At 48.6% G+C, this 26,336-nt stretch overlaps 1 protein-coding gene and 1 long non-coding RNA gene across 5 annotated transcripts in view; one reads left to right on the plus strand and one right to left on the minus strand.

The window, feature by feature from the left end:
- Window positions 1-857: 857 nt before the first annotated feature.
- LOC144174718 (uncharacterized) lies at window positions 858-5,036 on the minus strand. 3 transcript variants are annotated; one of them, XR_013323514.1, is made up of 4 exons: window positions 4,326-5,036; window positions 2,136-2,269; window positions 1,416-1,474; window positions 859-1,096 (listed from the first exon to the last, which is right to left on the minus strand). It is a non-coding gene; the product is annotated as an uncharacterized LOC144174718 (long non-coding RNA). The 3 variants fall into 3 exon arrangements; XR_013323515.1 differs by lacking the exon at window positions 4,326-5,036 and having other exon boundaries at window positions 858-1,096; window positions 2,136-3,354; XR_013323516.1 differs by lacking the exon at window positions 1,416-1,474 and having other exon boundaries at window positions 920-1,096; window positions 4,326-5,035.
- Window positions 5,037-17,127: 12,091 nt separating this feature from the next.
- LOC144174720 (paired box protein Pax-6-like) overlaps window positions 17,128-26,336 on the plus strand; it is a 63,206-nt gene continuing 53,997 nt past the window's right edge. For both annotated transcript variants that reach the window (XM_077703550.1, XM_077703551.1), the window contains exon 1: window positions 17,128-17,399. The gene's annotated coding sequence lies outside the window, so the exon portion shown is untranslated. The remainder of the gene's footprint in view (window positions 17,400-26,336) is intronic.

A 26,336-nucleotide genomic window follows, 5' to 3' on the forward strand; every position in this document is an offset into this window, starting at 1 on the left:
TGGGGTTTGTTGATAGTGTCAATTCCTGTGTTCAGCCGAAAGGGCCCACCACTCCATGTGCTGACGTGTGGTTGAATCTCCACGGTGCGGGCACGTGGAGGTGTAAAAGAACTAAAGGAGTCCCACCAATTCCCAAAGGGAATAGAAACCCTTGTCCCATATACGATTCCCTTTTCCAGCATCAGGCAACTCCCTTTTTAGCAGAATAGCCTTACCCTTCACAAGGGAGTCGCAGGCCTCTCGCGGAGAGGGGGTCGAGGTATTCTCACCGGAGTTGCGGGAACCGCGTCCGGCAATTCCCTCACCACGGATCGAATAATTCCTCCAGTCAGGGAGTTATACAATTCTTTACCAGAATCTTGCTATACCTCTGCCACCCCTCAGAATTACCTTATTCCACCAAACAGCATTTTGCAATACTTCGCCAGGAAGGGTTAGCGTACTCTTTTCAGAATCATTGTATTCTTTCAACCAGAGTCCCATAATGCCTCCTCAAGGAGGGCTAGCTTACTCTTTGTCAGAACTAATGTATTCCTTTAAAGCAGGATCTATGCACTACCTGCGAGTTGCCGAACTCTACTATTCAGAGGCAGCACGATGTTACCTTTAACAAGACTACACTTTAGCATCCACAACAGCATTAGTGTCAGCCCTCTTTACTTCATGCTTACAAACTGAAATACAGTAAAATTACTTCACAAGTAAACATAGCAAGGCGTCTTTACAAAAAAAGCTGTCGTTTGTGCTTAGCCGAAAAAAAAAAGACAAATCGTTTTCACACTGCATTTCATGCTTTATTTTGACATCCTCACACACGTCGCTCCACCTGTATTGCAGTTGCTGCTTTTATGACCGAAACCATTTGCTCTGTCGGTGGTAGGACGAGCATCATCTAAAAAAGCAGACAGGTCCGCTTTGTCTTTGGGGCGTACTGGATGTTGAAGGTCCAGTAGACCGCCAAAAGCAAAGCGAACCCGTCCACTATGTCCATAGCCGTCAGCTGGAGCTCTTCGAAGTGCACGGTCACGGCTCCAGATTTCTCCGCAGTTTGGCCCGAGAACAAGATCCTGGGGTAAAGGGAAGTCTCTCCTGGCTCCTGCATAAAAAGCACACAAATGCAAGTACCAGAAGAAACACAAGTAACAGTATTTTGCTCTTCCTTCCTCAGTGGACAAACCACTGTACAAAGAGATTCTCAGGAAAACGAATCGCTAGTTAGTAGTCTATACACTTAAAGCTAACAATTTAGTGACTACGCTAACGATTCATCAATGTAACATTCACAATTGTCTACTGATGCGGCAAAATGCTCCCTTTAGCAAATTTGAATTGCTGTGATGGTGATTGCTGAGCCTGATTCACAAGTACTACACTGGATTTCACTTACTCAACATACAGAAGACAAATATGCATACCAGCTTTGAGAGCAAGGCCTCTGGCTTTTCTTTCACCAGCAGTGCAACTGAAAAGCCATCTGAGAAGAACGAGAGCACGGATTAATTTAAAGCATCGGGGTCCTGATCCCCTATTCAAATTTTAAACCAACAAGGTCCTCCTCCTCTTTTTTTCCAACCAACCACTTTCAGAAAAAGCAGCCAGACCAACAAGAGAACCTGCAACCTCAGGCCAACCTGCAAGTACTTGGTGCAATGGTGTTATCAAAAAGGATGGCTTGAAGACAAGCAATATTACAGCAAAACTGTCAGCCTCTCATTATTGGAATTAATCATGGGATCAGTGAACAGTAACAAGACCGAATCATGGAGAGTAACAAGAGGCAAGCAGAAAATAAATGCCGCACAACCGCATTCCTAATCCCCATCAATCTTGAAGCTGCACATCGAATCTTACTCGTGACCAAATAAGTTTGTTAAAAAATACTGCAGTGTTTGGCAGTTTGAAAAAGCTACAGCATTAATGCACTGCAGTGGAAGCGACACATTTCTAATCAAGCAGAAAGTTGGTTACGCAGTTATGTTATGTCTCTAATGACATTTATAATAAAACACAACTAAGGTCAGTCGATGCTAGAAAGCAAAAGTGCATGCAAATGACACCATGAAGGCTAAAAGACACATTTTTATTTGCCAGATGACTATGGCAAAGTGACCAAAGATGAAGTGTTTATTACTTACAGCTGTCGGCCGCACCAGGCATCTTTGCTCTCTTTCTGCTTCCGAACGCCAGGCGATCACAATATGTTGTTGAACAGCACTATTGTAGAATAGCCCTGGAAACATCCACGGGAAACACCTTTACGTCGTAGCGCCTGTAATAAGTAAAAAAAAGTTCACTATAATGCTAAATGCACGCTGCTTACTAAATACAGCACCTAGCAGCAGTTTTACCACATGTCCGCGTGAAAATATTCAGCCTAAAGTTCTATAGCTTGTCAACACTCGCTATGAAACAAAACGTACTGCAGTATTCATTTTTCAATACTACGTTTTACGGTAGCCGTTACTTGGCTCTTTCTTGAGAAAACAGTACGGAATTTCACCGAAAATGGGCTTCACTCTTATTGCAGTCGCGCAAGGTAATAAGAAAAAAGTCCAATAGACAAAGCAACACGCCAGCGGTTCCGTGAAATTTTGTTGTGGCTACTGTAGCCACATAAACAATTAATCGCGGTGAAATTTCCTACCGACAACGTTTTATTAGCGTTAAGTATTGTTTTCTAACAACACGGGACCAGAGGCTACAAGGCAACGCACTACACAATGGGTTCGGAACGCACAAACGTTCACGTTCTTTTTTTTTTTGCAAGACATCTATGACAACATGGAGGTTGAATTGAAACCTTGTGACCTTTGACTGCGTTATATTTTAAGGGGTAACCAAATAAAGCGACGCTACCAACCTAACTGATTGGGTAATAAACTGGTTACGGTGTTGCTGTCGCCGTCGCTCACTTCTGCCTCGCCAGACGCGCCAGACGGGAACGGAACCGACGGATAAGCCCGGCGGCAGTGTAATTACCTTGTCGCTCGACAATATATTTACGTTGCTCAAGAAGATAATGAAACGAAAGCCAATTTATAGCTAGCGCTGGACACATGTACGATTAGTACACGCGATTCGCATGCGACTGATCGTTACGATTGATCGTTAGGGCCTGTTTTGGGTCGTTCGCTGGTCCGAGGAGGCTCACGACGTGCGACTGGCAAGCCAGATGCAGTCGTGCCATCATTGCGATCGAGAGTCCGCTGAGCCCCAACCGCCCGCAACAGGCTTGCGTTGCTCGGGTCGGCTCGGGTGTTGGGAACCTTAGGCTTAGCATTCTGGCGGACATTTGATCGCCGCTATCTGTGCAACTGCGGATGACAATCCGTAACACAACTTTTCACCACACTATCATCCTTTTACTCGCATGTGAAACTTTATTTGGGCTATAACGGCCGTTTGAGCGATCGGTGACCAAGACATCTGCGTAGCCTGTTTGGATGCTTCCGCGCAGGTATCGCCATCTCTCGACCGCTCGGCGCACCGCGCGCCGCGGCATACACGGCCGGTCAGCGCAGGCTTGCATAGCGGCAGATATCTGATCGCCGCTTTTAAAATAAGCCCTGACAACAATCCCTAGCACAATTTTTCACCACATTAACACCTACTTTTTCGCATGTGGAACTTCTTCTTAGCGAACAGATTGATTCGGGAGAGCAGCGACAAGCGGTTGCTACCGTGGTCTGCGCCGGTTCGAGCCGCTGAGTGAGTCGAGCTGGCAGGCGCGGCCGGCGTGAGCGCGGACTGTTCCCGAAGGCAGAAAACGCTTCAAGATTGCTTGCTTTATCAATTTCTTGCGAAAAAACGCGCGGAATCTGCAAATTCAGCTCAGCGATCGTCGTAGTTGACCATAAAGCAAAAACAGTGGGCGGAGCGACGCCGACGACACATCGCATGCGCGCATCGGGCCATGTGTCTCAAATTCACGCGTACGGCTACTCGTGGCGACAGTCGTAACGATCAGTCGCATGCGAATCGCGTGTACCAATCGTACATGTGTCCAGTGCCTAAAGAAGCCAGCTTAATAAATCCGCAACTCTTATACTGCGCACGAGTCTTGTTTCAACGCATGCTGAACGTCGTGAACCCGCGATGGGAGCACGGCCGCTTGTTCGAAAAACACAAAGCCGGAAAAAGGATAGCTAGAACTGGTGTCACACAAATGAAAGCACATGTATGTGACCACTTAATTCTTCGCAAGAACCAAAAAGGCTAAGCAGCACTCACGAGCGCCAGTTGTTATAAATAAAGCTGAAGTTTTGGCGGGAACGAGCGCGAGCTCGATCCCGTACTGCGCAAGAAAAACTGAAATGGTGACTTACGTTTTCAGCGGCGGCCGCAGCAGCCAAACGATGTTATTCCACCAGTCAGGTATACTTCAAACACAGCCACCGACACCAAAACGCACCTCACAGACACGTACAGGAGTACTACGGCGGTTTCAATGCCACAAAAGAGACGGAGACATCGGAGAGACGCGTCCGTGCGCCAGCCCCGCCGCGATGAAAAGACCGCGCAAAGGTACAACGCTCAAGTAGTCCGACGGACACCGTTGCGTTAGAACACACAAATGACCCATTCCTAGAGGACGTGTAACACTACCTCGCACGCTCTTTTGAATACGCTGCACTTTATTTTAAGTACGCTTTGTTTCATGGCCCGGCGCTGTGGCTGTTTAGGTAACTACTTTTTCATACGATTTCAAAGAGTTCGCGTCCGCCATAGAGGTGTCTGCCTTTTTGCACACCTGAAAGCGTGCAGCTGAAGTTGATAGAGTCGATATACTGTTCTATTCTCTCTCGCGGAGGATATACGAACTCCATCGATGCGAGACAGAGTCGGTACGCTGTTCTATTCTCTCCCGCGAAAGGGGTACAACCGCCGCTTAGCTCCATCAAGAGCGGGGAGAGTTCGCCAGCAGTTTTATTCTGGTTTCCTAGTAGAGTGAACACGCCATCTAACGCCACGCGTGGTGCGGACGGTGTCAAACGACCCTGGCAGGAATAGGAACGCTGTTTGATTCTTCAACTACTCCCCACATTTCTTAGAGTGGGGTTGGGAAAATCCGTGGGGTGTACGCGGGTGTGGAGCGGAAAAGATGCTGTCTGTGCACCACGGCCTGTTGTTTGGAGCAACGTTACTAGAATAAACTCAGTTTGAAAGCTCCGCCGGAGAGGCGGGCCGCGTGGCGGGCGCGAGAACTAGTGGCGCTGTAGTCAAGTCTTGCGTAAGGGACCTTAGTCTTGCGCTACTCTCGGCGCGTCGTCTGCTACTGCGGCGGGCCGCCGCAGCAGCCGTCCGCGGCGGGCCGCCGCCCCGACGTACCGCGGCGGGTTTCTAGTACTGCTATTGCTAAACTTAAACATATACTATAATCTTCCCGGTCGACAGGCTTAAACACCTTCATCCTTCCAGTCAACGTTACCGCATCCCATTTGGGCACTGTTTGAGTAGATATGCATACGATCGTCTGTATGCGCATTGACTTGCATGCGTTGCTGATTGGCTGGCTAAGAATCGACGGTGGGCCTATATTTGAGCTGTGTAGATTGCGTTTAACTTCCATATACGGGAGTTTCTTAGCGAGTGAGCATTTTCAGCGTAGTTTCGATAAGTACTGAGCTGTCTTATCTCAACGAAAAATGACCCAACACGTTTGTAAAAGCCGCGCCTTTATGCCTGTGCAGCAACACGACAGTTTTTGTCAAAATCGTCAGTGCGAGGTTCCGTTATCCAGCTTCCGATGTAGAGTTCTTATTCTCAACTTTTATATGCGCCGGGCTCGTCTCACCTCCTCCGGCCTCAGCGCTGTTTGTGGTGCATACGAGACATTAGATCACCGAAGATGAAAGTTTGCCTACAGTTCTGACGCTCAGTTCATCTCTCGCAGGTGCACTCGACTTTTGCGAAATCACGTCAAAGCTTTAATCCACAATTTAAAGGTGCGGATTCTACGCTTAAGTTCATAAGGATCTTTGACCACCTTTTTGATGTTTTGAACTCAAGAAATCCCTCCACCTGATCGTACAAGGCACCTCTGCGAAAGGCGAATGAGGATTCAATGAGGACTTTTTTAAAGGCTGAATTGTACATAACAGGACTCCAGGATGCACAAGGAAAATCAGCGATTGAGGGCCTCAAGAAAACCGTATTTTTAGGACTCCCCATACGTATGATCAGTGTCATGGCAACTTTTGACAGGCTTGTGGAAACAGGGAAGCTGCAAAATTTGCTCACGCACAAGATGTCTCATAACCACCTGAAAGCATTTTTTGGTTGCGTAAAAGGAAAGGGGTGTAAAAAAACAACAACCCTACTACCTTTGTAAGTTTATGGCAGTTGTTTAAGCAATTCCATATTAGCCGTACGCGATTAAATATGATCGAATACTCATTCAGCCGTTCGCGGGCGTAATGCGTATTCGCTTGAAACATTCCAAAAGTCAGGTACTCGGTGGAAGCAACAAAGGGGTGTATGATTTTTATTCACCCGGGAATAATTCGAAAGGCCGTAGAAGGTGAGACCAGCCCGGCGCACATAAAAATTCAGCACAGGAACTCTACACCGGAAGATGGTTAACGGGACCTGCCACTGATGAGGTTCACAAAAACTGTCGTACTGCCATGTGGGCCGGAACGACCACCCTCACGTGTTTTGCCTGAAGCCAGGCAAAACACGTGTTGTTTTGCCTGGCGAGCGTCGGCGTCAATAGCGGGCGCCTCCTTCACCCCAGAAGGTTTTCATTAAGATCATCGGTGCAAATGCACGTGCTTTGCAGCGACCAACATTACTAGTAACGTTGGCTGCGAGTGTGTACGCTTTGCTCGTCGGTCATTTTTGGAACTGTTTTCGGCCATGCGAAGGAGCTTGCACGAAGACAAGTACGTCATGTACAAAGCGTAGGAGGAGCAAGAGATTCATCCACGGTTCTGCATGCCGACTTGCTTTGCGACGGGGTGCAAGAGCGGCTACCGCAACGGCTACTCCACTTCACGCCACTTCTTCGGGCCACCAAAGGAACCTACGAAATTCAAAAGGTGGGAGCAAGCTTTACATCGCAAAGATAAAAAGCTAACAGCGAAATGCAAAGTCTGTGACATTCATTTTGAAGATGACGACATTGTAAAGCACTACCGCATGTTGTTGCGGGACAAGAAATTTTGATAGCACGCGCTCGCGCCCGGTGCCATTCCGCGTTTGTTCCCAGCACTTCCACCCCATATATCGAAGCCGAAACTTTCGGGATCAAGGCGCAAATCACCCCAAAAACGCACGGTGTTCCGCAAAAGTCCAGTGCCTAGTTCTTCGGCAGAGGAGCCACCGGAAGTAGAACAGCAAGACGAAAGGCAAGCGATTATTAGCAACGCTGTCGTGACTCAGAGTTGCCCTGGCTTCACACTGACAATTGACAAATTGTGAACTGTCACGCTGCCTTCAAAGCAGTGGATTTTCGAGAGTTTTTACGACGAGGCAACGAACAAAAGGTGTGGAATATTTTACACTCGCCAGCTCGTGAATAAAATAAAATATAAAATATAAAATATAATATAAAGTAAAAGAAATATAAAGTCACTATCTTACAAACGTGTTGGGTCGTTTTTGGTCGAGATAAGACAGCTCAGTAGTCATCGGAACTACGCTGAAAATGCTCACTCGCTAAGAAACTCCCGTATATGGAAGTTACACGCAATCTACACAGCTCAAATATAGGCCCGCCGTCGAATCAGCCAACCAATGAGCAACGCACGCAAGACAATGCATACAGACGACCGTATGAATATCTACGTAAACAGTGCGCAAATGTGATGCGGAGTGTCAACTGGAATGGTGACTAATTTTGAAGTTTGTCGACTGCAAGGGTGATAAATTGAAAAGGGTGAAAAGTTTGGTGAAAAGTTTGGACATAGCACGACTAGAAAGTCGCCGCGGGCAACTCCGCGGCGGCCCACCGCGGCACGCCGCCCCGCCGCAGTAGCAGACGACGCCCCGAGAGTAGCGCAAGACTTGACTGCAGCGCCGCTAGTTCTCGCGACCGCCGTTTGGCCCACCCTCCTCCGCTGGCGGAGATGCGGAGCTCCGAAACTGAGTTTATTCTAGTAACGTTGGTTTGGAGAGCAAGCTGACGCTTTTCGCTCCGTACTGATCGGTGGCTAGTTTTAGCAGTTAGGGGATACTGGAAATTCTCATTCTGATATAACAAATTTTAAATTGCTTTTGTTTCCCCATGAAAGTATGGATTGCGTTTACATAGTTTAGTAGGATAATGCTTCATATTCAATCGGTGCTTTCCCGTTTATATATGCTGTTTTGGTGGTATTGTATAGGTTGTAATCACTGCCGAGGCACGGATGCAGGCAGCCATGTGAGTGCGCCGTCACTGGTTAGGCCGGGCTCCGCGAGATGGCGGTACTTGTCCGTGCTAAGCTCATGATGTGTGTTGGACGTTCCAAACTCTGCCCACCGAACTCAAAATAATGCCTCGAGTCCAATGTGAGTGCGATTAATAACATCTCTGTTTACACTATACCGTTGAGAATCGGGTTGAAACGGAGCATACGATGCACGCCGGTGCTTTTTTTTTTTCTTCGGCGTGCGGGCGCATGCAGTGGCAAAAGCCGCGCCATGTCGGTGGCTGTTTTCAGTGTCGCCAAGCGAAGAAATTCACAGCTCAACTTTTCACTGAATACAATCTATAGTGTACTCCCCGAAGGCTCAAACTGGTGAGTGTTCCGATTAGTCTCCCTCATGGATGTTCTCTTGTGATAGTAACTACTCTTGGACGTCATCGGGGTATGTGCTTATGACTGTATAGCGTCAGTTCCACGACACTCCTATAATATTTGTGCGCTTCTGAGTGCCATTGAAATAGTCCAGATACGTTGCTCGGATAATTACCTTTTCACGTGGAGCTACACCGATTGGAAGCGTATACATTAAATAATTTCGCGCTTATAGGGATGATATAATGTTTCCCTGTTTGAAAGCTCGTTTGACTTTGGGGAGTTTCTAGTGGAATTGTCAATACCAAAGCAGGCTTGTGGGTATATATATAACAGCCAAATGGATATACTGGGGCGTATCTAAACCTTAATAACGTTGAGGGGGTCGTTCTGGCGGGACACACCAACACCACCTAGACGTGGTGTTGGACACACTATAGAGTGCTCCGCCAGAACCTCCCCCTCAACGTAGAGAGTCTAAGCGCATTATGTTATCAGAATATCTGTGCCTGCCCACGTGTATTGTATTCTGTTCTTATGGTGCAGGAACTTATGTGTGTGTCAGAGGCCCTATCGTTTCGTATACAGAAGGCTGAGGCAGTGCAGTTACAATCCGCTTTCCGCCTCCGAGTGGGCGAGCGTACGCCAGTATACCTATATATATGGAGTGCGATTCGTCGTGTTGTTATACGAGCACGAATGTAATGCCACGGACTTACTTCTAGACGCCGATAATACTCATTGCGTCGGGCCGTTATTTCCCCTTGCTAATCGTGTCCCCGAGCGAGACGCTCACGTACTCCACTTCCTACAGCCATACGCTCTTCCGCCGCGTATTCCCTTCACATGTATGGGAGAGCTGAGCTGCTCCCTCACTCACTGGACCTTCGCTCCGTCTTCTGGCCTCGTACTCGGACGTGCGAGGCCCTCAAGGACCCCAGCACCTGTTGAGGCTTCTATCCGGCCTGCAAGACCCGCATTTTCGCAGCAGGGTCTCTCTCACTCTCTCTCTCTCTCTAACTGCGTGGGGAGGGCGTGCTCACCTATAACATCACTCGATTGCTGTTACTCTTCCGCTCGTTTGTTCATGTGAGCGCAAGATCACCTAGTGGGTTCTTCAGTGTATACTTTACATTTCCCATCGTGCACAGTCAGACAAATGGGCACCTTTCGGGAACCTGCATCGTAGAGGCATATCTTAAACGCGATGTCTATCGTGCTCCGTTTGCCTTGAGCGCTCTAAACGAGTGAGAAAACTGTGTGGGCCACTTGGAAACATTTTCATTGCTCTATTCGTCATGGGTTCGTACCCAGAGCCGTGCTCGAACACGCCCATCTCCTTCGCAAAAAGAACTCTCTTATAACTCGCAGAGGTCGAGCCTCCATGTCCAGAAAGATGGGCAACAAAGAAAAAGACTTGGAAACTTTTGAGTATAAGTATACATTAGTTGGCCGAACTTAATCGGCGTCCCGTATGTTTAGGGGGCTTGCCTGCGACGTTGGGTGGAGGCGTATACTTGGTAAAAAGGTGTCCGAGCCCGACAAATTTTCGACGACGCTAACTATGCCGTGTTAACTTTTTCTCGTCTTTTGTTTTTCATGCTTTCGTAGTGGCATGGGGCCCGGGGTATGGTGGAAATGACTGTCTTTACCGCGACGCATTTGTATGTGACAGCACATTAGCTTTAGGTGCTGCTGCATGTCGAAAAACTGCTGTTCGTCTGTGTAGTCGATGGGGAGAGCACAAAATGGTGCGTAATTACAATTACCTTCAGGCTTCTATAAATTAATGCGAGTTCGGCCATGTGGATGATATTCCCATATTACGCATAATCAAGTGGGAATTTCGTACGCCCTACAAGGCCCAAAATTAAGCGGATGGTGCAGATTGTATTGCAGTGTTCAACTAACGCCGTTGTCACGTGGAATCCAGGGGTGATCTGATCAGTGTTTAACTCGATAGCACTAATTAGTTTCTTTGCAATAGCCTCGAACGCACGTCAAGAACGCTTTCAGGGAAAACAGCTGTTCAAGGGGTCACGTCATGGGAGTAAAATGGGCTACCCGTTCACCCACTTGGCGACCCCTGCAGCTGGAACGGGAAATTACAGGAGCGACAGAGTAGTTACACACATACGTTCAGCTGCATAACCGATTAGTATGCATTTAGCCGTGTGGATGAAGACAAGAAGATAAGGCACGACAGAAATGGGAAGAATGAGGAAGGCCACACCAGTTCAAGAAGATGTAGAACCAGAGTCCTTCAATGCCTTGAAACTTCGCCGTCACGCTATGGGAGAGCTTCGTACGCTGCCCAGGGAGGCCGCGCCGCTACGCTGCTGTTGATCGGAGGGCACCCGGGGGCGTGGTCAGAGCGCGTTTGGCAGGGAACGGACCACGGAGTAAGATAAAACAGAAGCGCGCCGCCTTATAAGCTGTGCGCTTTCGCTTTACGTGTCGTGGGCCGCTCAAATGGACTTGTCATTTTGTGAGTGGCGGAAAAATTTGGTGTGAACGGGCATGCTGCTACTGCGTTCCTGCCTGCCGTTCCGGCTACAGAGCAGCGGCGTCCTCCCGATGCCCTCCGATCTGCGGTGGCGCCCCTCGCGGTAGCCTTTGTCCCCGTACGAAACTTGGCCGGGAGTTTCATGACCAGAGAAGCATTGAAGGACTCTGGTAGAACGTTGCAAAGGAAGCATGTGCCCTTTCTGATGCACTATAGACTTCAGGGAAATGCAGGTGTAATATCCTTCGCAGGGTTCTGAACAAGCGATGGTCCTACAAAGCTTAGTGCCGTGAAGGGTTTTCTCTTCCGGGAGGTTATGTCCTGCAGTGTTCAAGGGCAGCCACTGGGAGATCTGCGTATAACAGACACCGCAGGGCTGGAGAAGCGTGACGTCATAAGCGTTAGGGAAGGCAATGCCTATAGCCTCTTGTGACAGAGTTGGAGTCACACCTGAGAAGAGAAGGAGGCGCGTTTGCAGACGATGGAGAGGCTCCTGCAGCGAGTGCCTGAGATGGCATTTAAGGAACTCTAGGGTTACACTGAGCAAGCGGAACGCACCTATATTTCACGAAAACAGAAGCGTCTGCCATGGCTCACCATTTTGCGGTGACGGAAAAAAGCCGTCTATGGAGTAACTTACGAAATACTCGCTGCTTTTTGCACACTATTGATCCATAATTAAAAGTCGAGACTCCCGAGGCAGCTTCTTCGTAACCGGGAAATGTTATACCATCGTCTACGGCTGAACTGTGCATGCACAAATAGTTACCTATTTTGCCTTGGAGCGACGCCAAACCCGCACTGTGATAATTGTGCTTGTGTCGAAACAGTTGAATACATTTTATTAGAATGTGCGGCCTACATGGAACCGAGATCCCCCTTCCTTGAAACATTTAACGTCTAGAAGAAGGACCAATAACTCTCAGGATTATTTTAGGACCATGGATTTGTCCCTCGAAGCAGCGCCAAGCTCTATGGAGCTTGTTATCTTATTTGGATGAAATTGGCCGAATTTCAAAATTGTACGTTATGTGGCCCAAGCTAAGAACAAAAATATGCATGTAAACCGGTTATCGCGCCAAGCGCACGAGAGTTTTCTTTTTCTTCCTGCCCTGATCTTTCTTGGCCATTTTCTTCCCCCATCCCCAACCCACAGCAGAGAAGCATAAGCATGTAGGCTACTCTCGGCAAATGCCGGCAAACCTCTCTGTTTTTTTCAATAAAGAGCCTTTCCTCTCTCTCTCTCTCTCTCTCTCTCTCTCTCTCTCTCTCTCTCTCTCTCTCTCTCTCTCTCCTATATCTCAGGTGCCGCGGTGTACGTCGGGAAAGTGCGGTACAGTCTGGTCGGAAGCCAGGTCGCAAATGATCCCGGCCGCCATGCTGCTTTTAGGCCGCTGGAAAATGGTTCGCTGCAATGGAGCAAAGTAATAGGCCTGCTCTTTCTATCCGCGCGCAGTGGGCGTATTCTAAACTGAATTTCGATAAATGACCGCAGCGACTGCAAAGCTGTGACCGACCTGGTCGTTGGTGTGCATATTATTTGCGCGAAAACATTAGAAAGAGCTGATATGTCCAGTGACGATAAATTATTTCAGATTTGCGAGACAGGGGCTTTGCGACGTCGGAAAGCTATAGTTCATCTCACAAGCTAGCTGCAGCACTGTGGAGGCTACATTGTTATCAATAGTGCGCCCACTGAGGGCGCCTAATCCGCCGTGAAGGGGGTCCTGAAAGAACACTCCCTTCTCCTCCCCTCTCGGCAAGTGGCACCGCAAGGCCTTCGCGGTGAGTTAGGCGCCCTGAGGGGGACAACAATGTAGCCTTCACAGTGCTGCAGCTAGCTTGTGAGATGAACTATAGAATACAAACGACGGCAGCGCCTCAGCTCCTTATGACAAGCGTGCAACGACTTCGAAAATTATGACATAAAGGTGATAGCGCAAAATGATGGTGAAACAGTTCTGCAATATACCAGCGGTCTCACCGCTGCATGCACATGTACATGAACAGCTGCAGCGCGGTAATTTCGAGCTTGACAATTCATTGCCCACCCGACCAACAAGGCATGTGCGCAGTGCCTGGATTTGCACGTGCTTAAAGGGGCCATGAAGACGAAATGCAAGTTTTGTTCTTCAAAGGATCGCCTCGTTCATGCTGACACCACATTTAACGTAAACTTTGCTCAAATAAGCAATATAATCAGGAAAAAAAGGGAATGGCCATGCGACCCACTAGCTCATTTCCCGCAACAGAACGTCATATGTGTGAGCTCTGCGGTTGGCGGTGGCCGGCGAGAGCAAACGTAAATTAGCCAGAACTTATAAGATTTGCCGAACGAGCTATTTGCGCTCAAATTTAGGGCACATTCTTTTTATATTAGTAAGAATGGTGGGACAAACAGTGGAAGTTACGAAAGCGCACGTAAGCATGAAGCACCGATGCGTACTGCTGTTGGTACTGCGCGTACTTTGCTTCGCTTAGATGCATAGCACTGCGGGTCTTTGGGGTTGTCTCAGACGACATTGGTCGGTTGACGCAAGCGACGGTGTCTTACGCGACCATATTTTTCGAGCAAGCACCATGTTTCATAAAACGATTATTTTCTCCATGAACAAAAACAAGCCTGGTTTAAATACGGTCACAAACAAACCAAAGGCAGAAACGGCGTGCCGTGGTGTGGTGGCGCCACCTACGTTGACTAACAGTAAGCAAGTCTCCGCTCCCCACCAAGTTTAGCTGAAAGACCTGTTCTTATGATGTCATTTCAAACGTCGTTCAAACACACGTTTTGGCGCCAAAATCAAAATTTTAGCTTAAATTGAATAATTTCGCACTGAATAAAGCATCGTTTGCTTCCGGACAAGCGCTGGGGGCATTATGATAACACGAGATCTTTCAAATAAAACAAGCTTGTATCTTGTCTTCATGGCCCCTTTAAAGTTCTCGCGCGGATTGGCCTCGCAAGCGTTGGATTGACGTGTAGAAAAGCTTCATTCTGGGACAGGTTGCAATCGACGGTAGAACGCAGGAGGTAGCAAATCCTTATACGTAAACAACCGGATGGCGCCGTTGGTGCCGGGTTCGTTCTCAGAGGGACTGGACCGGCATGAATGCCTCAACATCATGTCTATTGTCGAAAAGCACGTTGAACGTTGTCAGACGATTGTCCCGTAATTGAGGTGATTTCACGAGCTACCACGTGCAGGCTGTAGCTAACCTTGTTGCGTACTCTAGATTTCTGAGTATCGGCGGAACTTAATAAACCAGTAGCATGGTGTTTGCTCAGACCAACGAAAACGTTGGTAGTGCGTGGGTGCAGTTTACGGAAAAGGTCAACAGCAATGACGCTCACCAACATTTCCAGAGTAGTCATTAAAAATATTCGTGGAAACGCATGAACTGCTTTAGTCGAAGCATCTTATGCCACCCATGTTCGGTAAGCAAATTCGCAGTTTAACCCATTGGTTTAACCATGCAGCGCTACAGATTCTGGCTTCGAGGTTTCCACGGGCAAGTCGGAAATTTACATAAGCACGTCGTCCTATATATTGGGCTAGCTGGAGACTTCCGCTCTAAGGTCGAGGCCCTTGATACCGAACGCCGTCCTAGTTGGATAGCGAGAAAAAAATAAACATGCGCGGACATGTAGTGTTTATGAAATTAGTTTGAAGTACGTATACGTCCATCATCGCATCCTGTCGGATTTAATGCGAAAATTATACTGCAGCAGCTGGTTTCAGGTGTAGATCTTTGTTCTTCATCCGTAAACAAAAGGAAAGGTCCTCTGCACCCGGAACACCCCTGTATTTTTTCGCAGTAGTACCAAGTGCGACTGAGAACTAAAGCATGGAGTTTTACAACGCATCATGACATCGTATACAGGCATCATCGCGTTCAGCCGAGCGTCCTTGTGGAAGCAGAGGGCGGCCCTATTGTTGCCGCACTATTGTATGCCCCCCCCCCCCCGTCTTTTATATATTTCATCATCATGGGTGCTTTATAACGTTTTGCAGACAGCTGCGGCTCGCCCCTCCATCATCGCATCCCATCGGTCTCCCCCACCGCTGCGCGATGCGGGAATCGCTCCTCTAAAGCGGGCTTCGCTGCAAGCATAGTTATTGTGCAGTGAAGACTACCCTCTGCTTTGTCAGATCTGTTTTGTCGCTCTTAGGGCGCGCTGTCTAGTACTACGCGTCGTGTTTCGCTGAACTTGGCTTCCTAACAGAAACGATTGGTGGGAAGGGTCACGTCATGTGATCTAGCAGCCACAGACGTTTAAAGGCTACTCTGCTTTACGTTTCGCTCAAAATAGAAGTTCTTCAAAGTGGAGCCTTTCGCAATTCGTCGCAAAGCCAAATATGTCGATGTAGGCGCTTTCTTATACTTGCTGTAACCCTGCGCACCTGGGCAGCTCTTGAGAAAAAAATTATTTGAATTTAGTGTGACTACTCAAATGCCCCGGCTCAATGCGTTTGTTCCTTAGCTTTGGATGCTTAGGGAATGCGGAAATTTCGTTGCAAAATTTGTTAGCTCTGTGTCGCAGTTTTGTTTTTTTGTTTTTCGTTTGTTTTATTCTAGGCGCACGCGGAAGTAGAGTTAGCGTCCCTGGACGCTTGTATACCTTATGAGTTAAGAATTCGCAATGTTTTCTTCTCCTTAAAGCAAATTACGACACGTTCTTGTGCATTTCAGTCGCATGGTTTCAAGCAGGTGCACACTTTGTACACGAGTAGAAATTCATGCTGGTACCTTGTAACTTCGGGCACAGTCAACTTCTATAGGTCCTGAGGTCTCATCATTCCCTTTTTCATTTGTGTTTCTTTCTCGAATGACACGGAGAAAACGTGTCGGCTAACTTATACGGCAAACTGATGCTTAGCAGTCAGCGTATCCTAACATCTGCAAAAATCAAGTGGCAAAGTATTGACACATTGTTCTTTCCATGCCCTCCCATAATTCGGTGCACCACGGATCAACCAGTCGAACCTTCCAACAAGATCAAGCAACCTCATAACTAAGACCACTGCCTGTAGTTCTGGAACGTGTTCAGAAGCACGGTGCTCGTTACTGGTTAAGATAATAAAAAAATGCACTTAAAGCTTGTAAGGACACACGCACAGGAAATAGGGTTGAAGGTCACCTAGCCGAGTGGGACACGTGTCAATAACTGCGACTTCATTCAACGTTGAAACTTGGCGCCATGCTGCATCTGGAGTGAGATCGTCGCGCGTGCGTACAACCGAAAAAGAGAGAAAATGGATGTTTCGGCCATAAACCCCGCGATGTCCTTCCATACTGCGGCACCCGGACTCCGCAGAAGCAGGCCACGGAGACTCGCCGTCGACTTCGCCGCAGCGCTGGGAGGGCGGTGGTCGCTTGCCCGGTGGACGCCAACTCCGAACGTGGGCGAGCAAGGAGGGGGAATACCCCGCGAGGCACGGTAACACACAGACACCGAGTCGCGCACGCACACTCGCACCGGCGTCGGGGCGCCCATCACCGGAACACAGCGTTTATCCACGCAGCGGGATCCAAGTGGCCAGCCGGGGACGCGGGTGCGTTTTTGCCCCCGCGGGCTCGGCGACTCGGTCGGCTACGAACCCCCGCGAAACACGCTCCCGCCGATGAGCGGAGGTCCCAGGGGCTAGCGCTGCAAGGGGGCCGCAGAGGGAAAGAGAAGCCCCGCACTGCGGCCCCCGTGCGAGCGTGGGCGCGCTGACCCCCCGGAACAGGAAGGCGGGCCCCGCGCAGCCGCCGCCATTGGCCCGCGGCGCTAATAAGATGCCCCGTTCGCGGGGCGTGTCCGCGGCGCCCCGTGGAGAGGGCGAGGGCTGACGTCAGGCCCGCACGCAGCGCTCCATTGGTCCGAGGCGGCGATTATCTGAGCCGACAGCGTCGGCGGCCGAGCGCGACAGAGCGGGGCGACCGGCGAGTTCGGGTCGGCGAGCTCGGGCGTGAAAGCCGTTGGCGCGGCCGCTGTCTCTGGCCAAGCGTGCGACGCTCTTCCCACGGCCCCGGAAAATTCGCGGCCGCCGACCGGAAGGGGGGCCCGAAGCGACGCCGCTGAGGAGACCATGGGGCGGCGGCGACGCCTGGCCTGACTGAGCCCCGCCGCTGCCGCAACGCTGACTGGCGTCGACTCACACGACGCCCTCACCGCTGTTCGCCAGGTGAGCCACTTGGGCCGTGGCGTGACCCGCCGCTCGCGTGACCCCTCCTCGGAGTGGGGTGGGGGGGACGACGCGAAACATGGTCGCGTGTGGCCGCCGTGCTTGCACCGCTCTGGTTCCCACGGTCGCGCGTCTTCGAGACGTCGTTTGCACGTGCTGCGGCGAGGAATTTTTTTTGTGTGTGTGTGTTTCGATTAAGACGACTTCTCCTCTCAAAATTCACCCTCGACAAGCACTTAAATTATATTAATCGTCCAGAAGAATGACTCACGTCGGCCTCTAAGTACGCAACGAGACAAGCTTCGAATGCACGAATATTCATTTTTAGCAAAGCCGTATCCCGCTGTCTGATTACAATATACAAATGCACACCGACGCACGCGCTCCGAATGAGTGAGTGAGGTGTTAGGAGGGAACTCGGCGCGCATAATACGCAGATAATACACGATCCCTCAGCAACCCTCTCCAACCGAGGTCACCTCATCCATATCCCCTCAAAGGGGTCTGCGGCGCCTCGGTCCGCCGCGCAGGCGGGGTTGCGTTCCATTTGCAGATGAGTGCTTAGGGAAATTGCTCCCTCACGAGGACCCTCCATCAAAACCGCGCCACTGAGTTGTCACGTGGGACGACTGTGAAGGCTATGTGGACGTACGCTTAGTGCAAGTGTTGTGTGCGTACTTCGCCTTAGTCGTCTATATTTGTACTGTGCAAATTGTCGGCGGATTCTTCGGTTCAATCAAGCTGAGGCAGCTAAAATGAAAGTGAAAATGTATTTATAGTTCAATTCGCCCAATTTCGGGTCATCCCGCATTATTTTACAGCGCGCATCCGCGGTAGCTATTACAGGCTTATTATGCGGAAAGAAAATTACGACGAACGTCTGGTTTGTAGTATAGCGCGTCACATCTGCGTCCCCCTCCCCCTCTAGCTTTTAAGTAAATGACGCCTAAAAGAAGCATAATTGACCTCTCTTCGTAATTTCCACCGCTTAGCAGCGTCTTTCATTATACAAATGCGTTTCGTGTAGCAAAAACAAACTTGAACGGAGCATAAAACGACAGTGACGAAGTGGATAATCGTGTGCGCAGGCGCCCGCAAGGAACCACATTACAGCGCTCATAGTCACACGGATCAGTGATGAATGGGTACAGCGGTTTGTAACGCCGCGTATAACCCCTCGTGGACGTCGCTCATCTGTATGCATATATATCGATGTAACTCGCTTCGCAACGAATGTCCTGATGCATCGTCCGCGCGAATCATTTGCATTTCTGTACGGACGCGCTTGCGCAATCAGCTTCTCCGTGAGTCCTCGCTATTACGTCCAGCTGTTGCACTATACATAGAGCCTGATGTCTTTCTCACACGGGCCACGCCACTTCGACGTAACCCGATCACAGGTACACATTATACATCCATTGACGTTCCGGGTTATTCATTCTTCCTTCTTTTTTTCCCAATATATTAGTGTTCTTTTCATACAGGCCTCTATCAGCTGTCTGCATTCAGCGCACGATCTATCAACAACCGTCCTATATAAAATTCCGCTTAATTTGCTCACATCTCGAGTAATTTATCCCTCCCCCCCTCCCTTTTTTTTTTAAACTCGTGGATAACAAATACATTCACTCATGAATTTTATGACTCACTTTAGTTTTTTTACTTTCTGGTTCGTTTTCTTTTATTTCTAATAAATATCCAGTGCGTACAAATAATAGAAAAAGAAACTTGATTGTACCGAAATGTCAGCCACACATCCGCTGCAAAGCCTGTTCAGTTTTTCAGACATGTTGAGTTACCTGTCACGTGGCGTAGTCCGTGGCTGGGCTTCTTTCCTGTTGACTGCCTGCAGTTTTTGCAGCGCATGAAAAAATGTGGTAATACAAGTTCTACAGATACGTGCATATAACGTGACCGTTGGTACACGAAATACATACATACATACATGCATACATACACACATACATACATACACACGCATACATACGTATATGCAAACATAGGTGCATACATGCATACACATACATACATACATATATACATACGCGCGCAATTGTGTAGTGTGTGTAAAAGCTGTTGAATGTGATTTGGTTATTACTCGTTCATTTCTGTAATTGACTTTGTATGGTCATGGTCGTCGATATATTCGGGTTCCCGTATGATATATGTTCTATTCAGCATGTGGCTTATTTATGCAGTCTCAACAATAACGGTTGATGTTTGTCTATGGCTCTAATGAAGTCGGCGACAGACACGAAATGCGGAATGTCCAATCGTATGTTTATCCTTTCACGTGGCGGCGGTTGTGACATGACAGTGAGGTAGATAGCTTGTGCAGTTACACGGGTGGATTGCCCAGAGCGAGGGAGTGCAACGACAGGAACAATACGGGCGAGAAACAAAGAAATGAAAGCGGGAAAATGTAAACATTTGAATGAAGAAAATAAGTAAACAAGTAAACTGCACGTAAGTGAGACCCGGCAAGAACGCGTGTGAAAACAAAAAGTAAAGAAAGGAAATAAAAGTGGAAAAGAAAAGCATATGGTAAGGGAGGAAGGTGTACAGGGTACGGAAAGGGAAGGCGGGGCAAAGAGAAAAAAAGATATTGGATAAAAGCTAGCGCAGTTCAACCTTTCCCGTGTCCTGCGGCTGTCATTATTTGCTTATTTATTAAAGCGTTCGAGAATTTTTGTTAAAGATTTGCTCACCATTGAGTCTGAATGAAGCTATGCAAGAAATCCCCCTATTAAAAATTCTGGTAGACCTTTTCAAAAATGCCATGCGTTACAAATCACCATTGGTATATATAAATTCATTCCGTGGGATATTTGTTGTAGTCTGTGTAGGGAATTCTCGTTTACTTTGTTTTTTACCAACTCTGTTACTCCTTTGACTGTGCAGAGCGAACTGAAATGCATACAGATATACGTACATGCTTACGCACACACTCACACACACATACGCGACAACAATCGATGCTTGTCAGCGCGTGTCGGCGCAGGTGACAATCGACTCCTTGACGCCATATTGCGGATGGGGCAAGCGTGAACCGGAAGTTGTCTGCAGCCTTCGAAAACGGGTCCAGTATCACGTGGGGGGGGGGGGGGGGGGACATAACCTTATAGAGAAAAAAATTAAAAGAAACAAACGAAATGTAAAGAAAATCCCCCTTTTTCTTCTGCAGCTTCGCGCGTCGCCGCAATTGATACCGCGACCAAACCACTCTACGGAATATAATATGGATTTGCGACGCGTGCGCGGGAGATATGAAAACGTGCGCAGCACCGCAGGGAGGGGGTGCGCGCCTGAGAAGGCTAAGATTAGTCGGGATCTGCGCTATATATAAAGCACCTTGGGAACGTTGACAGTCGCCCCTCAACAATGCCTTTCGCCCGAGCACACCGGGGTGGTGACATGTGCGGTGTAGGGTCGCTCCCCCTTCGGCGGGAAGCTTCAAACTATCGGGTTTTGCCTTCGCGCTGCACGCGGCCGTGTGGGGGGCTCATACGGCGTGCAGCATGAACGCGCTCAGTCGTGCGTGAGCGCTCTGTGTTCGAGGATATGCACATGCGGGATGGAGGCACGATATCGGCTGAGACGGAAGGTTAGACTGGGCCCATATAAAGGGGGGAGGGGGTGCTGATTGTGTCTCCGTATTCCGCGCCCATCGTTTACGCCGGCTGCTCCCTTTCTTCGCTTTTTTGCATCCGTATATAGGTATACGCGGGGCTCGGGATTCCCCTTTGTGCTTGTATACGCAACTTTTACTGCGTAGGGTTAAATATTTACGCAACAAAAGGGAAAGGAAAGACGGGTGTTCGGTCTCCGTGTGCATGACCTAGAAATAAAATATGAGAACAAGAAATTAAAGGGAGTTGGAAAGGGGGCGGCGAGGGAATTCGCCTGCGAGAGAGTTTAGTCGAACGCTTGAAAGAAAAGCTTTAAAGGACGATCTGTTGCGGATACGTCAAATACGGACTAACGTCATTTCACAGACTAACGCTCGCCACGCGGCGTCATCTTTGTACGCACAGCGGCGTGCTTTCGCTCCGAGGCCCGCGCGCCGGAGCTCGGCCGCTGACGCCACGCTATCCCCAATGCGAAGGCGCGGCGCTCCGCTGCGAACGTTTCAACGGCTTGGCCGGCTGAGCCATGCATCAAGCCGAGACATAGACCCGCCCGGTTTGAGCCTCCTATGCTTGCGAGGTGCAACCGCACATATTAATAGGTTTTTAGTTTTGTTAGATCCTAGTGAGCTCGCGTTGTACAGTTTTAGACAGTTTCATCCCCCCGGAGCAGGAGCGAAGCAGGTGCGTGGCTATATGCCGTTAACCGGTGAAACACCCTGTCATGCGTTGGTGCAGTTGAACCTCGTTATAACGAACACTTGTATAGCTAATTGTCGGCTTTAGTGAACTAAATACGAACTTCGATTAGTCACGCTTCATTTCAGTGACGCTTACTCTTTTTTTTTTTTTTTTTAATGAAACCGAAACCGCGAGAGCCGTGCGCGATATCGGCTGTACCGAAAAAATATTTAGTTCGCGCGAGCTGCAGTGCTCGAAAGCTATAACATGAAGAACTAAAATAAAGAAATTGAAAGATAACACAACCGTTTTTAAGCGCTTGAAGAGGTTGCGGAAGTTTTGGTCGCCCGTCGCAACAGCGCATTTGACTGGTTGCGCCACCCACATATGAGCCTACATTTGAAATGCATTTGAAAGGATTACCTCGTTAATGTGGGTTCGACGCGTATATATTGCGTCTTTGCATACCTACGATTGTTGCGCGAGCCATATTGCAGATTTGTTAGGCCGATATTTACATGTACTGTTACAACGAATATCAGCCATAACGAACTAACTTACTGCTTCGATAGTTCTTCGTTATAACGAGTTTCGAATGAATATGTTTTATGGATCATTCGCAACTTGTGTGGTTTCTGCACAACGACGCCAGGTGAGTGTACTGAGTGCACGTAATTTTATCTTCCCCGAGCACAGAGCCTTTGGTACGTCATCAGTGGCAGTGTAGCCAGGATGGGGGAGGGGAGGGGGGGGGGGGGGAGGTCTGAGTCAGAACACCTTCCAAAATTTTATGGGTGCCGCATCCCTCTCTCCCGCCCCTTTCCTTTGGCCCTATTTCGCGCCTATGATATATCTGAACGCCGAATCGATATACAGTAAAGCCCGCTTATATCGCACAGTGCGAGGATTGTAAAACAGTTCGATATAGCAAAAATTCGATATAGAAAGTGAAGCAAAAAAAAAAAACTTATATGAGAGCAATCTTGCCGACGGAGTCACGAGCTAACGCTGAGCTTTTACCACCCCGCAGTTCACTATTGATACGACACTTCCTCGGAAAGAAAACATTAATTTATTGGGGCGGAAGAACTGCGTGAGTGTAGCCTGCTTCTTGGAGCACAACGCGTTGCTGGTGACTGCTTGCTCCACGCATTATCTAAACAGTCGACAAGAACAACACCGCTGCCCTCGATGGCACTGCAGTATCACCGTAGCAGGGCCACGGCAGCGACGGCTTCACGCGTGCTCGGAAGCGGTACGGAGTCCTCGGCGTCTTCGACAGAGCGGAGACAAGCATGGATACAAGCGAATAACGGCGAACCCAGCGAACTGAGCAAGTGCGCGCACCGAGTGGCGCAGACTTGAAGTTCGGTGACACCGCAGCCCGCAGCGCCCAATGTGGCGCTTTCGGCTCCAACGGCATGCATGCGTGGAGCTGGTCCACTCTGCCACAGGCATGGCCACAGGCCGGTTTGGACGCGCCCGAGCTCGCGCGGGAGTCGCAAGCGACGCCCGCGCCACGGCTGCGCGCCGATGTATTGCGGGAAAGCCTGCCGCATACCTAAGGAGAGCGGAAAATCCGGCGCGTGAGAGTTCGATATATCCATTGTGAGCAAAATCGCGTTCGATATAAAAAGTTTTAAATGCATGTAATTTTTACCAGAATTATACAAGGGTTCGATATAGACAATAATTCGATATATCCGTGTTCGATATAAGCAGACTTTACTGTACCATAATGTAAAAACAATGAATGAAAAGGGTGTTTTGTTGGTTTATTAGAGCCGAAAAATGACAAACTTAGAGGAAGTGGGTGCAGGATCTCTCCTTTTGTTTTTTTCTTTTTTTCAGCGACGTATAACACCCCCCTAAAAATATTTCTGGCTACGCAACTGCACGTCAAAGTAGGGGGGGGGGGGAAGCGGGTAATTTGAAATGCGCCCATTTAGCGCTAATTTCTCATTAATGACATTTCGCTTCGAACAAAGTGGAATGTAGGGAGGTATGAGCTGCCCCACCCATGGACACCGTATACGAAAGAAGCTGTGGGTTCTTCGTGGCAGTTTGAGGTTGCATGCGCTTCCCTTCGCTCCCCCCTCCCCACTTTTTTCCCCCGTTAGTTCTGGTTCATAACAACGGCTCATCGCATTTTTAGAGCGAAGCTTTAGTGTCCTCACTGATGGCATTTTATGCCAACACGCCCTGCAGGAAAGGCAACTTTCTCTGACGATGATGGATGCTCCTGGGTGAACGAAAAAACAACAGCTTGCGGTGGCCGGAATCGAGCCCGGGTCTCTCGCGATATGAAGCCGGCGTCTATCTCTATCTGATTGCTCAATTTCGACGGCGGAAACTCGGACGTCCATTGTGTCGAAGGCTGTTACTTGAAAATCGCGAGAGATGAACTGTTTTAGATAAGACAATACAGTCGAACCTCGTTATAGCGAAATAGTATCGGGACAGAAAATTAGTTCGTTATAACCGATATTCGTTGTAACAGTAGAGGTAAAAATCTGCTACAACAAATCGACGATCTGGATCGCGCAAAAATGCTTCATACAAAAATACATTTTTTAAGGCTTCGCACCCATTATAAACAAAGTAACCCTTACCTTTCTATACTTGTTGCATTTCAAGCTCAATGAACCGAAAGATGAGCACGTGAAATTACAAGAGAACAAAGTTCACTTTACAGAACAGGCCTGCGTCCTTATTTATTTGATGAAGGGTGTGATCTTCGTCCGGTGCGTATACCCAGCACTGAGCAGGAGTGTCCACGAACAAAAGGGCCTTTATACTTCTGCAGTTGCGGACTCGGTTTTTTTTTTTTCTCCAAGTAGCTTCTCACACTCCTGGTCAGATATTTCTTCGTTATATCTGATGTCGCGTGCGGCTCTCAAGGTTTCAGTTCCGTTATAAAAGAATAATCGCCGTATTTAGAGTATGTGGCTAAGCGGAGGATACCACAGTGCTTTTACGTGCGAAAATCGTTTTCGAGGATCCCCCTCGACTGGAGGAAGAATTCAGAATACCAGAGTAAGTGTCACTGAAATGAGGCCTGACCAATCATAGCTGCTCGTATTTTGTTCGCTATAGCCAACAATTCGCTATATCGGTGTTCGGTATAACGAGGTTCGACTGTATAGCACACGCATCGATCATGAAGAAGGAGTGCAACAGTGTATACCGTTATCTCACAAATCGCGTATCGGTATACATTCAGATGGTTCGTACAATACATAGATGCGTTTACTTAGTGCGCGAAAACTATATCGCACGGGTTCGTTCTTCGTTTCAAATTTGGGTCTTTCGAGGTTTGACGATCGATGGGACGCGTTTTCAGCTAAGGTTTTGGCGCACTTTTGACGAAGCTTTGATGTCAGAAAGCTTTCGCGCTTCTTTCAACTTTCTTGAGGATGGGATGGTAAATGTTTAGGGTACGGCAAGGAATGGGGAATGGCACGGCATTGTAGGCTCAGCAGTGCTATGAACCATTAGCGGCGTTAATATTACTAAATAATTAACTGGGGGCACTCTGGTCTGCTTACGCTCCTTGAGTGTGCCCTCAATGAGTACCAGGCAGGCAACCTGATTGATGGACGAGACGACCATGGGCAGAAAGGACTGCTCACGCGAACTCCTTGAAGTATAGCTATATAGATATCACTCCGGGGGAAGGCCGCTTGGCTTGTGTTGTCTTTCCGAGTCATACGTCACTCATATTTTTCGGATTAAGTGGATCTGTTTTGCCACAACACACCAGAGTTACAAATTGTGTACACGGAAAAAAATTTGATGAAAAACAGCGCGAAAGATACCGTGTCACATTTTTTTTTCTTTTTTTTTTTTTTTTGCCCAGTGACACCAAGTAAGACAAAACATCACGCTTGGATTGTAAAATGTCAGCGCGATTACGTATTTTTCGAGTCAGATCCCATGCCGGTCTTCCTCTGCCCTTTTGACCGGCAATTCAGCTCCGTCGCACGGTAGGCCAATATTGAGATGCATTGCGGTGAAGCGCTGTCTAGGTATACAAAGCACGGTATACAGCACAGGTAAGCAGCATAATTTATCATCCTACGGCCATTTTTACGCGTCTGAGATAATATCGGCCGGTAATTCATTCCGCTGCAATATAGAAAACTGGCCCACCCTTTATCCCACATATTTCATTCTTGGGATTCGTTCTTTGGGAGACACAACGGGGCGCTTTCACCATTTGAAACTTTTGTTGTTGCTAATTCCCGTTAATTTGTTAAATGTGAAATACAGAATTTTCAGCGTATGCCCCTTTCACCGTATTTTAATTAAAGCTTCTCCTTTTATCGATGCTTTCATTTGCGTGATGGGCGCCCGGTAGTATATTTGCTTTGAATAACCTCGCTGCACGGCTTTGCATTGCATCAGTTATTAAGTGCAATGCACTTCTTAAGCGACCCTGAACCTGCGTCCACCGGCGATGTCCGCGCACGTGGAGATGGGCGCGCGCAGCCTGGCCGCTGACACGGCACATACCCACGTGGGGGATTGGCCAGGAATCTCCTCGTCTTCCTTAGCAACGGGGGGAGATGGGCGCGCGCTGCCTGGCCGCTGACATGGCACATACCCACGCGGGGGATTGGCCAAGAAT

Source organism: Haemaphysalis longicornis, unplaced genomic scaffold (assembly GCF_048455015.1).
Source record: "Haemaphysalis longicornis isolate Haplotype H1 unplaced genomic scaffold, Haemaphysalis longicornis Haplotype H1 scaffold_3, whole genome shotgun sequence".
Classification (NCBI taxonomy): Eukaryota; Metazoa; Arthropoda; class Arachnida; order Ixodida; family Ixodidae; genus Haemaphysalis; species Haemaphysalis longicornis.